The sequence below is a fragment of the Triturus cristatus genome, chromosome 9 (genome assembly GCF_964204655.1).
Source record: "Triturus cristatus chromosome 9, aTriCri1.1, whole genome shotgun sequence".
Classification (NCBI taxonomy): domain Eukaryota; kingdom Metazoa; phylum Chordata; class Amphibia; order Caudata; family Salamandridae; genus Triturus; species Triturus cristatus.
In genome coordinates, this window is record NC_140592.1 from 742523031 (window position 1) to 742536098 (window position 13068).

The 13068-nt window shown below is 41.9% G+C and overlaps 1 long non-coding RNA gene across 1 annotated transcript in view; it reads left to right on the top strand.

Annotated features, from left to right (window-relative positions):
* LOC146798700 (uncharacterized) overlaps window positions 1–12856 on the top strand; it is a 348412-nt gene extending 335556 nt beyond the window's left edge. Inside the window, exons 4-7 of the long non-coding RNA XR_014968751.1 lie at window positions 8415–8497; window positions 12133–12212; window positions 12319–12393; window positions 12771–12856. This is a non-coding gene — a long non-coding RNA (uncharacterized LOC146798700). The remainder of the gene's footprint in view (window positions 1–8414; window positions 8498–12132; window positions 12213–12318; window positions 12394–12770) is intronic.
* Window positions 12857–13068: the final 212 nt, after the last annotated feature.

The window sequence follows — 13068 nt, forward strand, 5'->3', positions numbered from 1 at the left end:
GCAAAAACAGGCGGTGGAAAAGGTCCCCTCTCATCTGAAAGGAATGGAAATGTATTCATGTTATTTTCAGGTGAACACGAAGGAACCCAAAAACGAATACAGATCCATTTTGGACCTAAAAAAAGCTCAAAGAAAAAATCAGGATGTGGGCTCTTCATCAGATCTACTCTCAACTCCATCATGGGGACTGGCTATGCTCAATAGACCTGCAAGATGCCTATTTTCTCATCCCAATTGCCCAAAAACATCAAACATTTCTGAGGCTCATTGTTGGAAAAGACTGCTACCAATACAAGGTCCTTCCCTCCGGCCTCAAGTCTGCACCGCAAACCTTCTCCAAATGCATGGCGGTTGTAGCAGCCTACCTCTGAAACATGGGAATCGTTGTCTATCCATATCAGGATGATTGGCTCATCAAGGCATCTTTCTATTAGCAAGCAAGCCAACATTTTCACTTCACAGTCCCAACTCTCAATCATCTAGATCAGCAATTGAATCACAAAGAAATCCATCTCAACACCTCTTCAATCCTTGCATTACATGGGTGCAGTTCTAGACACAGTACACTCAAAACTGTGTCCTACAGCGTGAAGACAATTATCTATACTTCAGAAATGTCACAATCTGAAGAAAACATTGAATTCAACAGTGAGACAAGTCTCTTCTCGCCTGGGTTCATTGGTGTTGTGCATCTTCCTTGTCCCACACGCATGTCTTTTCATGCAACCTCTACAACAATGCCTAAAAGATCAATGGGATCAGACCTCAAGAAGATGGAAAGACAGAGTGCTTCTGACCACTCATACGAAACAATCGGTCAGATGGTGGTGCCGGTCAGAGAATCTCCTCAATGGGATGAATTTCCACCAAGGGATTCTACCCCGAACCATAGTGACAGTTTCTACCTTGACAGGTTGGGGTGCTCATATGGACCATCTACAGATTCACAGCCTGTGGTCTCTGAATGAACAGTCTTACCATATCAGCCTTCTGGAACTGAGGGCAGTACAGCTAGCCCTGAAGGCTTTCCTCCCATCTTTTAGAACAGACTGTCTCATTGTTCAGACGGACAATGCAATTACTATGCAATATCTAAACAAGTAGGGAGGGACAAGATCCAGACCTCTGTCCATGGAAGCTCTAGCAATCTGGAAGTGGCTCATCTTCTGGGAACCCAGAATGCTCAGATGAACACTCTCAGTAGAGCCATTCAAGAAAATCACAAGTGGGTTCTAAATGACGCTGTACTTCACAAAACCTTCTCTGATTGGGGTTTTCCACAAATAGATCTTTTCGCAGACGTAGAAAACAAAAAAATGCCCAAGCTTTGCCTCAAGGTTCTACCAACCAGGAATACTGGGGAATGCCCTATGTATCGACTGGTTAGTCAAATTTATTTACGCCTTTCCTTCAATTCCCCTACTGTCAACAGTGATGGTCTAGTTCTTACACTCTAAAGCCAGAATGATTCTCATTGTTCCGGAGTGGTCTCAACAGTGGTAATACACAGGTCTCTTTCACCTTTCAGAGTGTCCACACAAGAAGCTGCTGTGCAGACCAGATTTTCTTTAGAAGTTCGGAGACCAGATTCAACATTTCAACCTTCCCTCTCTGAACTTGGCTGCGTATCTCCTGAACTCATACAATATGGCCACCTAAACCTTCCTCAGGAATGCAATGGATGTGCTAAGAAAAGTCTAGAGACCATCTACTAGGACTTCCTACTCATTTAAATGGAAGAGATTCTGCATCTGACGTTCTCAAACAATGTCAATCCTCTTACTTTTCAAGAAGAGGCTGTTCTTCCATATCTTCTCCATCTTGCAAAAGCAAAATTTAATTTCTCCTCAATTAGAGTATATCTTGTAGTAATCACAGCGTATCAAAAATGTTCTTCACATACATCCGTTTTCACAATGCCTGTTGTCAAAGATTTTTTGGAAAGCATTAAGAAGATATATCCTCCCCTAAGGAGACCTTCTCCTCCATGGTAGTTAAACATTGTCCTCTCTGCCTGATTGGAACCCATTCATAGGGCTTCTCTCCAACACATCTCTTGGGAGGCCTCCTTCTTGTTAGCCATTATGTCAGCTCGCAGAGTTAGCAAGATACAGGCTCTCTGTTCACACGAGCCTTACACAGAATTCCATAGTAACAGGGTAGTGATGAGGACCCATCCTAAATTTCTCCCTAAAATAGTCTTAGATTTCTGTGTCAATCAGACTATTGCTTTACATATGTTCTTCAAAGCCCCTCTTCTCTTGCAGAGAGATCTCGCCACACTCTCGATGTTAGAAGGGTTTTGAAGTTCTATCCAGATAGGACAAAATCTTTAAGAAAATATAAACAGCTCTATGTCAACCATGGTCCTCTACGAACATGGTACGCCACTTCTGAACAATCCTTATCTAGATGGATTGTCTCCTGAATAATCCTTTGTTTTCAAAAAGCAAACAAAACCCTATCCGGTATAGCTAGGGCCCACTCCACCAGAGGTAAACTTCTGCTACTGCTTTGCTTAAGCACAAGGCTGCAAATTAGAGATCAGTTCACAACTTTACAAGACACTATGGTCTTGATTCGGATGCTAAGGCACAAGTGGGGCAAGCATCTCTAAAGAACTTGTTTGTCTGATTTTACTTTTCTCCTTTTTTATCTCTTCCTTTGCGGAATCTTTGAGAGAAAAGCTTGTGAATCTATTAAGTGGTTATCAATGGAGATCCCCTGAGAGAGAAGTAGTGGCCTCTTACCTGTAATCCTAGTTCTCTGTCAGGGGAATCTCCATTAAAATCATAAGCAACCCTCCCTCCTTCCCAATGGAAGAGATAATACATGTATGCCACTATACTACTTATTCTCTCGTCAAAAAGAACTGAGTAAACTGCCACCTGCAGGACATGATGGGACACTGGAGGTGAGAAGGCCCTTAAAGGCACACTGTCCTATTTACAATGTTTCAGTGCTGCAGCCTATGCAGACTACATTGCTATGTGTTATTCCTTAGCTTACTTTAAAAAGAAGTAAAAAGCGTTTGTGAAGAATCTTTTTAAAAGATCACTTTTTCATTTTTGTTAAAGTGATTTTTAAGGGACTCACCCTTTTTTCTTTCTAAATTCTAAAGTGATTCCATAAACATTTGCAATCTAGCCTGTTTTTAAGGCTGCCAAATGTACACATGTCCAAATGTCTGTCACATGTTTCCTGGCTTTTCCGAAGTAAGGCAAAGTAGATGTGACTTTGAAAAAACTGCTTCGGGATCCCTCAGGACTGTTCAGTACTTATAATTTCCCCTGAGAGAGAACTAGGATTACAAGAGTGAAACCATTCTTTTTCTAAACTTCATATTTCCTAAATAATTAGAACAATTCCAGCTTTGGCAATGATTGAGATTTTTAGCCACGGAGAGATTGGGGGAGTAATCAGTGGTGCCCTCGAGACCTTCCACCCAACCGGGTTGACATTTTCTAACTTTGTTTGTGGAAGCAGCGCACTTGCGTTAAGCAATTTTTCAAGTCTGTGGGCATACGAGGGAAACTACAGTATCCAGACTTGCAATTGAATAAAATAGATGTTCCATACTCACCTGCTTTGTCATTCATTGTGCCAGTGATCAAGAGCTTCCTTACAGCTCGAAATGCGTATGGCAGTGCTGAAAGGCTTGAAAACATGCTGACACCCTTCCACCTGTGGCATCGAGTTCAGTAACCCCTGCGTGAGTGGCAAATCCTAAAGGGCAACTTTTGTGGAGAGAATAAATGCGGCCAGTTCGGTCGCGGATTTGCCCCGCCGCTGATCTAGCGGATCTGGAGTGCTCTTGCTTGTGAGCATTCTCAAGAACACGGGTGGCCTGAGCCACGGAGAGATTGGGGGAGTAATCAGTGGTGCCCTCGAGACCTTCCACCCAACTGGGTTGACATTTTCTAACTTTGTTTGTGGAAGCAGCGCACTTGCGTTAAGGAACTTTTCAAGTCTGTGGGAATACGAGGGAAACTACAGTATCCAGAATGCCCAAGTGCGACGCCCACATGGGCGGGACTTGTAATTGAATAAAATAGATGTTCCATACTCACCTGCTTTGTCATTCATTGCGCCAGTGATCAAGAGCTTCCTTACAGCTCGAAACGCGTATGGCAGTGCTGAAAGGCTTGAAGACATGCTGACACCCTTCCACCTGTGGCATCGAGTGCAGTAACCACTGCGTGAGTGGCAAATCCTAACGGGCAACTTTTGTGGAGAATATATATATATGTATGTATGTATATATTTCGGACGGAGACTTCTACCAGCAAATTCCAAACATTGTAAATTTCCTCCAGCACCAGACTGCACTGATAAAGTTCAAAACAATTCCCTTGCGAGATGGTAGGTGGCATTATGCAGCTTCATTTTGGATCTGTCCTGCCTTGGATTTTACATCGGGCCCTGATATGTGTGCCATCTCTTCTGCCAGTTCCTTTCTTTACGCGACTTCCGACTCTGATCCTGAGCTAGCAGTTCTGTCTTTTGACTGACGTTTTCCCTCAGGAAAATCTTTCAAATTTCTCAAGTGTGCAGATTTGGGCCCTAAAACGCCAGATTTTAAGCTGTGCCATGACTGATTTTGGTTGCGGATACCTACAATGTCTACCTCTGATGCCTCAGCATTTCACATGACTCGGAGTCATGTTCCTGCTGCATGAAGAATGATGAATCGCAAAGCCATCCATGACCACAAAGCCAAGTTAGCCATCACCGAACTCCTTTGGCAGTAGCAGTCCAAGTCAAGGGCATAGACGCACTGTCATTCCTGAGGACACTCGCACAAGCGCTCAAAATTGAAGTCATGGAGTTCAGGTAAGTTGAAGGGATCCCACAAAAAGCACAAGAAGTCAAAACATGGGTCTCCTTCTTCCGACCACTCAGACTATTCTGAGTCATGTGACACCCTGGATACGCAAAGGCAGCGGAGACATTCTGCATAACGGACTCCAGCAGTAATTCCTCTTCCACTTCCCCTCTAGTGGACTGCAACCGTGGACAAGCTTCATCAGCTCCGAGAGACTGCAGAGAAAATCTATAGTACCCCACCAGTTCCCTCTGGAGCATCTTGGGTGGCTGCCTGTCGGGACAATGTCAGTGGATTAGTTCCCAACTGCACCACTTGACCACTGCCTGAGGTTGGTCTCTTCCTTGAGCAATTTGCCGCCCGCTCCAGCCTTGGTGCAATGTCAAATGCTGATCTTGACACGTCGATCAATGCCACAGGCTCAAGCTTTGCTGCCGATACCAATGTCACCAAAGCCAGACCCTGGTCCAATAGTTCTGTCGGATTTCGATGCTCTGCCCCTACTTCTCTACCAGGGTATTACACAGAATGCAACTTAGACATACCTCACCAATATGATGACTATGATGGTTAATTACATATATGAGGAAAAACACCTATTTGAAGACCTTTAGGATGCCAGTTACCAGGATACCTTACCAGACATTGGGTTATCCTCTCTAATTCTGGCCATGGTAACAGAAGACTCTGCATCCTTCGCCCCAGGGATCAGGAGGGTGGCAGAGGTCCTGGATCTCAACCTACTCATGCAAGAGGGCAAAGCAAATGTCCTCACTGAAGTTCTGAGCCTAGCCTAGACCGACCAAGAACATCTATTGCATTATAATGAGGCACACATATACGTCCTGGTGGGCACCTTGGCAAAACCAGGATGTTGCCTCACAGTGAAGAGACAAGTGGCAAGATGACACAGGCCTGCTGCAGAGGACCCACATTTCCTCCTTCACCGCACCCCTGAAAGCTTTGTGGTGCAGGCATCTACCAGCCGCTATGACCCCAATGGCTTCCCTACAACGATGTCTGAACAAGAATCCAAAAGAATGGAAACCTTCGCAAAACACACTTTTTCCAGTGCCAGTCTTACCCTCAGGTCTGTCAACACCTCATTCCTCCTGGGTAGTTACTCGCACATGTTGTAAGACAGGATCGCAGATATGTTGTCCACATTCCCATAAGACAAAAGACTGACTTTACAGCATTTTATTTGTTGTGGCCAAGGCACAGCAAATTACAAAGTTTATTCAGGCCTGAACATTACTGACTGTCTGGGTCGGGCAGTCGGAACCAGTGTTGTGCTGCAGAGCCACGCATATATACGCCCCACAGAGTTTTCCTCGGATGTCCATCAGTCCCTAATGGACCTGCTCTTTGATTGCTCTATACCGGAAGGAGCAAAGGCTGACTCTGCCTTGGAGAGATTTAAAGAGAGCAAGGCCACCTCCTGCTCTCTAGGCCTAGCTCAGCTTGCTCTATAGTTAGCCCCTAAAAGTGCCCCTTTTGAGACTTTGATAGGGGTTTTCACAACAGGCAAAGGTAATACATGGCTAAGCAACAACAGGCCTCCCAGTCCTATTGAGCACAAGTCCGGGGAGCAGGCCAACAGCATCCAGCCCTCTAAGGGCAACTCAGTAGTCAAACCTAAACCCCTGCCCTGCAGCCTCCGCAAAACCACTTTAAGTTATCCTTGATCGTGCACGATTGCCTTTTGTGAGGTCGGGTAACATTTTACCTCCCAGATAGCTGTGCATCATGTCAGACCAGCAGGTGCCCCAGATCATCACACAAGGGTACTCCCTGCCCTTTCTATCATAATCCCCAAGGATGACGCCCATACAGTAACACCACCCACAGGACCATTTGTCCATACTCCCTGAAGAAGTTCACGATCTCTTGGCCAAGAGAGAAATAGAGAGGGTTCCATTGTCAGAAATCGAGACTGGTTGTTACTCTTGTTACTTTCTGGTGCTGAAAAAGGATGGATCTTAGTCCTCTAAACGTATTCCTCCGGAAGCACCGCATCACAATGCTCAGACTTGCCATAGTACTGTCTGCCCTGTATCTAGGAGATTAAATGGCAGCGCTAGATTTACAGAACGCATATTTCCCATCCTAGTTATATAGTCTCATAGGCGTTACCTTCGATTCAGGTAAGCCACAAGCACTTTCAGTACTCTGTGCTTCCATTTGCCCTTACAAGCACACCTCAGGTATTCAACAAGGTGAGGGAGGTCATTGCAGTCCTTCTAAGGAGTTTGGGAATACTAGTCTTCCATTTTCCCATACCTCGATGACTGCCTGCTGATGGTGGGCCCACCTTAAGCAGTCATGTCCACCTCCAAACGACTGCCGAACTACTGGCATCATTGGGCATTTCCATCAACATACCAAAGTCACTCCTGACTCCTACACAACTAGCAATCCATCACCTTGTTGACTTTCTATGCACCTCCTCATCACTCCAAAGAGTAAGAATGGTTTCATCGCCATGACCCTAAACAGGCACTTAACTTTTATGAGTACCAATCTAGAGGGTATCCACAGGATGACCAACTATTGGTTTGTTTGTTTGGAGCTAAGAAAGGCAATGTGGTGCAGAATAGGACTATTTCTAGATGGATTGTGCTATGTATCAAGATCTGATACGGGCTAGCCAAAAAGCAGCCCCAAAAAGGCATGCATGCTCATTCCACCAGAGCGAAGGCTGCTAGCACTGTGGTGGCGCGTGGTTTGCCAGTTCTGGACATTTGCCAGGCTGTGACCTGGGTGTCTCTCCACACGTTCATGAAGCATTACTGCCTAGACAGCCAGGTTCAGCAGGACGGGCACTTCACCTGATCAGTCCTGCAGGACTTCCTGGTTTGAGCCACCCACAAACCCACTACCAGAGGAGGTACTGCTAAGGTATCTATTCACAAGATGAGTAATCTCTGGTTAGACGTATCTACCAGAAGAACAAGTTACTTGCCTTCTGTAATGTTTTGTCTGGTAGAGACTGTATTTAACTGCAGTGTCCTTACAAACTTACCCACCTCTCCATTTTGTGAAATGGACTTACATACTCCTTTTAATAAGATGCCAAACCTAAAAAGATATACACACTGTCCTATCTGATTTCCATGGGTCTGCGTCTGATGGTACGGAGAGGAATCAGTAAGAAGCTGACGTCAACATGCAGAGGTGGTGCACATATAGGGGCCCGATGTCACATCTGAGGTGGGACCAAACGGACGTTAATCCGCAAGATGCCAGCTACTGAAGCACGGCGCAATTGCTTTAAAGTTTCTGGAACCAGTCTTGAGGAAATTCTCAAGGTGAGGGACCTGAGGTTAGATATAGCCTCCACCAGAAAAGGTGTTACCGAAGGTAAGTATATTGTTCATGTATATTATCAGCCTCATGGTAATTGTATTGGTCCTTACAAAACTATTCCAAGCCATGTACTTATCCCCCCTACCTTAGACAGCTGTTGGGCCTGCAGTCAGATAATAGTGATCCTACAGCTCCCCTCTCGTAATCGTTTTTTGTGTCCTTGCTCCATTACTAATCTCATGTCTCTTTATATCCTGCTCTCCAATGATTCTCTATGAAGACGGGAAGGAGATTTCTTGTACAGTCTTTCGTATCTGCACTGTACAGAACAAACAGTGTTTCAGTCAGAAATGCATTTGAAAGGTAAGCAAACGTATTCAACTTTGCCGCCTTCTTGTTTACATATTTGCTCTCTGTGAGGTCCAGTGTCCTTGCAGTGTTACTTTCTACAGATTGCTCTCTGGACAGCAGAATGGAAAATTTCTTTACACTATGTTAATGTTATTTCTGATAACACAACTAATGTCAACCTCTTGCTAAAATAATATGGCAATTTACACCATCTGGCCCCTATTCACAACAGTAAACTTACATATGAGTATAAGGGCCAGATGCATCAAGCATTTTTCTTCCCGCAAACGGGCCGATTTGCAGAATCGTCCTGTTTGCGATCGCAAAAAATGCTTTTGCGAAGCATCAAACCCAATTTTGTGAATCTGTAACCTGTTACTGAATCGCAAAATGGGTTCGCGATTCGTTATTTGGAAGGGGTGTGTTTAGGGCGTCCCTAGCAAATAGCGATTCCTAACAGTATGCATGAAGGTTTTGTGACTGTGAATGCAGTCGCAAAACATTTGCATTTTACCACCTACTTCAAGTAGGTGGGAACCCATTTGCAAATAGGAAGGGGTCCCCAAGGGGCCCCTTAACCTTTGTGAATGTTTGTAAAAGCATTTTTAAGAGCAGGCAGTGGTCCCACCGACCACTGCCTGCTCTTAAAAAATGAAAAAAAACCCGTTTCATTTTTCTTTTTGTAAAGCATCTTGTTTTCCTTTAAGGAAAACAGGCTGCTTTAAAAAAAAAAAAGATTGCTTTAATCAAAAACAATCACAGACATGGTGGTCTGCTGATCTTAGCAGGCCACCATCCCTGTGATTAATGCGATTCCTAGGGGGTCGCAAATTGCGATCTACCTCATTAATATTTATGAGGTTATTTGCGACCCTTAGGAATCGCAGAAAGTGTACTACATACTTTCATGGATGCCGTTTTGCGATTCCCTAATTGCGAATCACAAAGATTCACAATTAGGGAATCGCAAAACATTTTTTGATACATCTGGCCCTAAATCTTAATAAATCCAAGACTAACAATGCAGCTGTATCGCAGGTCAGGTAATTTTTTACATATATTTTGAACTGGTCCATATTTTTGTAAGAGTATCATGAATGGTTGCTAGCAACTTATCTGCAGTAAAGATATTTTAGGGTCACCACTGTTGTGTTTTCACTAGTATTATGTGAACAAGACCCAGTAGATCATTCTTGGCCCTTAGTCAAGTACAGGTTTGGAACAACTTGCCAACTACAGTGGAAGGAGCAGACACGTTATAAATCATGTATCCCCCTTAAATTACCTGGAGTTTTTGGGGCCTACTCACAAAGGTAAATTTACATTTGAGTAAATCTACAAGTGTAAGTTAACTCTTGCCGGTAACTTTACTATTTCAGCTATTCACAATTTACAAGTGTAAAGTTATTCAAAACTGTACACTTACATGTCTCCACCCCCTGAAACAGGGGGTGTAGCCAAATTTACAAGTGTATAGTTATTACAGCCAAAAGGTAGCAGTAGTTAGTTCAGCATCACATATGGTTAACCACTGCTACTGCAACACTCCCAAACCCATAGGAAATGCAGTGAAGAAAGAGAGTATGATAGTGTTACTAAAGAGATCGCTGAGAGATTCTTAAGAAGAGGCTATGATAAAGGCTATATAGAGAAAGCAAGAGTATGGGCTCAGAAAGTAACACATAATGAACTACTAAAGGATAAAACTAAGCTCTCTGGGGGTAATGTTGATGTGATACGGTATATCACTACCTACAGTGAAGGGAATGCTAGAGTCTTCAATACGTTATGCAAACATTGGGAAGTACTAACCCTAGATAAGGATATAGTGAGAATTGTGCAGAAAAAACCGACCATGGTATATAAAAAGGCACCAACTTTGAGATATTTATTGAGTCACAGGACACAGTGAGTTTTGAAATCCCGAATGTAGCCAGTAGGACAACTATGATAAGTAATGTACTACCAACTGGTTCTTACAGAAGCAATCAATGTATATGCTGTAAGCATATAGTAGACAAAACACAAACTTTTTATGATAGCAGGCATCAGAAAGTGTTTAAAATCGTTTAATTTATTAATTGCAATACTAACAATTGTGTTTATATAATGACATGCATATGTGGCAAAATGTATGTAGGGTCATCAGTAAGGAAGTTAAAAATCAGATGGATGGAACACATTAGGGCTATTAAAAATTGTGATTGGAAATACCCTATGGCAGTACACTTCAAAGAGAACCATAAACTGATGGAAATTGGAGGAATCAGATTTATTGGAATAGAACCGTTCACCTTAGACAGGAGAGGTGGTAATCTAGAAGGAAAACTACAGAGTGGAGAAACCTTTTGGATCAATAAATTATGTACTGTTCAATATAGCTTAAATATTGAGCGCGAATTATATACTTTAATCTGATAGAATAGACTGAATTCAGAACAACACATCTATCAAGCTATACATTTGGATCATAAAAAGTAATCATTATTCAAGTGTATAGATAAGCGCAGGCTTAACAAGGTCATATTCATAATTGAGAAACCAGAAATAGGAGATAGAATGCTCTCCCCTCTAAGAAGACTAAAAGTCAAATAGTACCTTTACTGTTTAAGGAAAGAAATAATAATGTTGAGAGAATTAGCACTAGCCACTAAAGAAGTGAAATGTCTGCATACTATGGGGGTTTGATTCTGGAAAATGTAACAAATTAAGAATTTCATTATATTATTTTCGTTCGTAACGATTTGAATAAAGTTACAGAACTAAACATATGAAAAATAACCTAAATGATTATATTAAAAAAAAACAAAGGTTCGTTCTAAAACATTTAAAGATAAACGTTAAGTCTTATGATTGAGCAATATTTTAGTAATCGCTAACTTCCCCTAAAAGATTCTAGTAACCACGTGAGAAGGAAGTAGCTTAATAGCTTAAGGAAAGTGTTTATTTATCCAAGTGCTGGGAGTTCGAATCCCAGCAATGCCAGGGTTCGTAATGTATATATTTAAAAAGTATTTCTTTTCCCCTTTTTCTGTTTGAAGATTAGGCACGAGAAGGAGTAATTAACTTGTAGCAATTTTGAAATTATAGAACATAGACATCCTGGATACTAGTAACATCGTGAGAAGGAGGTAGCTCAATAGCTTAAGGAAAGTGTATATTTATCCCAGTGCCGAGAGTTCGAATCCCGGCCATGCCAGGGTGCAAAATGTTTTCTTTTTTTTTTTTTACGCCCGAACAGGTGCAGGTGATTAAACAATCTAGAGGGTATTTAAGGGGAGGAAAGCAAAGTGCTCAGTACGCACTAGGATTCAGAAGGAGAAGGGCGGGAAGGCTTCTAGCCTGAATGGAGGTAAGAGTGCAGGGTGGGGATATAACGTATCCACTATGGGGAGACTGATACTATTTAAGGATAGAGGTACCTAATGATATATTCTCTAACTTGATTAAATATAACTTTCTTGGGGAGGAAACTGCTGGTTTTAAGGGATTTATAAGTGTAAGGACATAATCTCTTCCTCTAATATGGAGTGTATTAAGTAGATGGTAGAGTGGCTAGTGAATCAATTGCAAAAAGAGTACTAATAGAAATTTAAGGTTGAGGCTAAAGAAATGGAATTTATAAGGGTTTCATTTACTCTTCACAGACCTTATCAAGGGGAACTTAATAAATGAAGAAATACTGACAATGATGAACTTAGAACTTGGAGATTAAAATCGTTATAAGGTGAGATTTATGGAACTAAATAATAAAATAAATAAATATTTAAAGAAAACTAGTTGGGAGTCCTTACTAGAGTTCTAATAATGGTAATATTTTTTCACCACTTTAGAATTCTTTTTGTGGAAGTACAAATGCTAACTTTAGAAGATGAAAAAAGAATAGCAAAATCAAGAGACTATAAAAGGTAAATGAGCCTTTTTTTAAAAAAATGTATTTGCGTAAATAAATAGATAAATAGATGTATAGGTACGGTAAAAGAAAAAAGGTGTTAGGTTATCTGCTTGTGGAGAAGAAAGATATGTGCTCAATTGATTTCTGACACTAAGCAGGGTCGGGCCTAGTTAGTACCTGGATGGGAGACTGCCTGGGAATACCAGGTGTTGTATGATTTCTGTAGCCCCTAAAGGAGAAGGTATAGAGAACATGGAGGCAAATATAATTTTTAATTGTATAGATGTGTATAAATTTCACATCAGTGTGTTGTTAAATAGATTTACTATGCTGAATTTCAAGTTGTATTTTGTTTAGATTCTAATTGTAATGTTCTATGTTTGTAAACAGCCCTGAAGAAGCGCAGTGGAGCGCGAAACACGTGTTGGCTTTGTACAGACTGCGGCTATGTATTGACTGCTTAAGACAAAATAAATAACAATAAAAAAAATGATCTAAGAAGATTTGATTCCTATTGATGTCTTATGTGTGTATATCTCAGTGATGGATTTTTATATATCCTACCTTGGAGTCCGTGTCCCGATTTTTTGCCTTTTTGAATTGGAGGTGACAATAGTGGGAACTCTGGTGTTTGTTCATCTATTCTACGGGATTAGGCTTTACCCGTTTTCACGGACCCCCTCCCTCT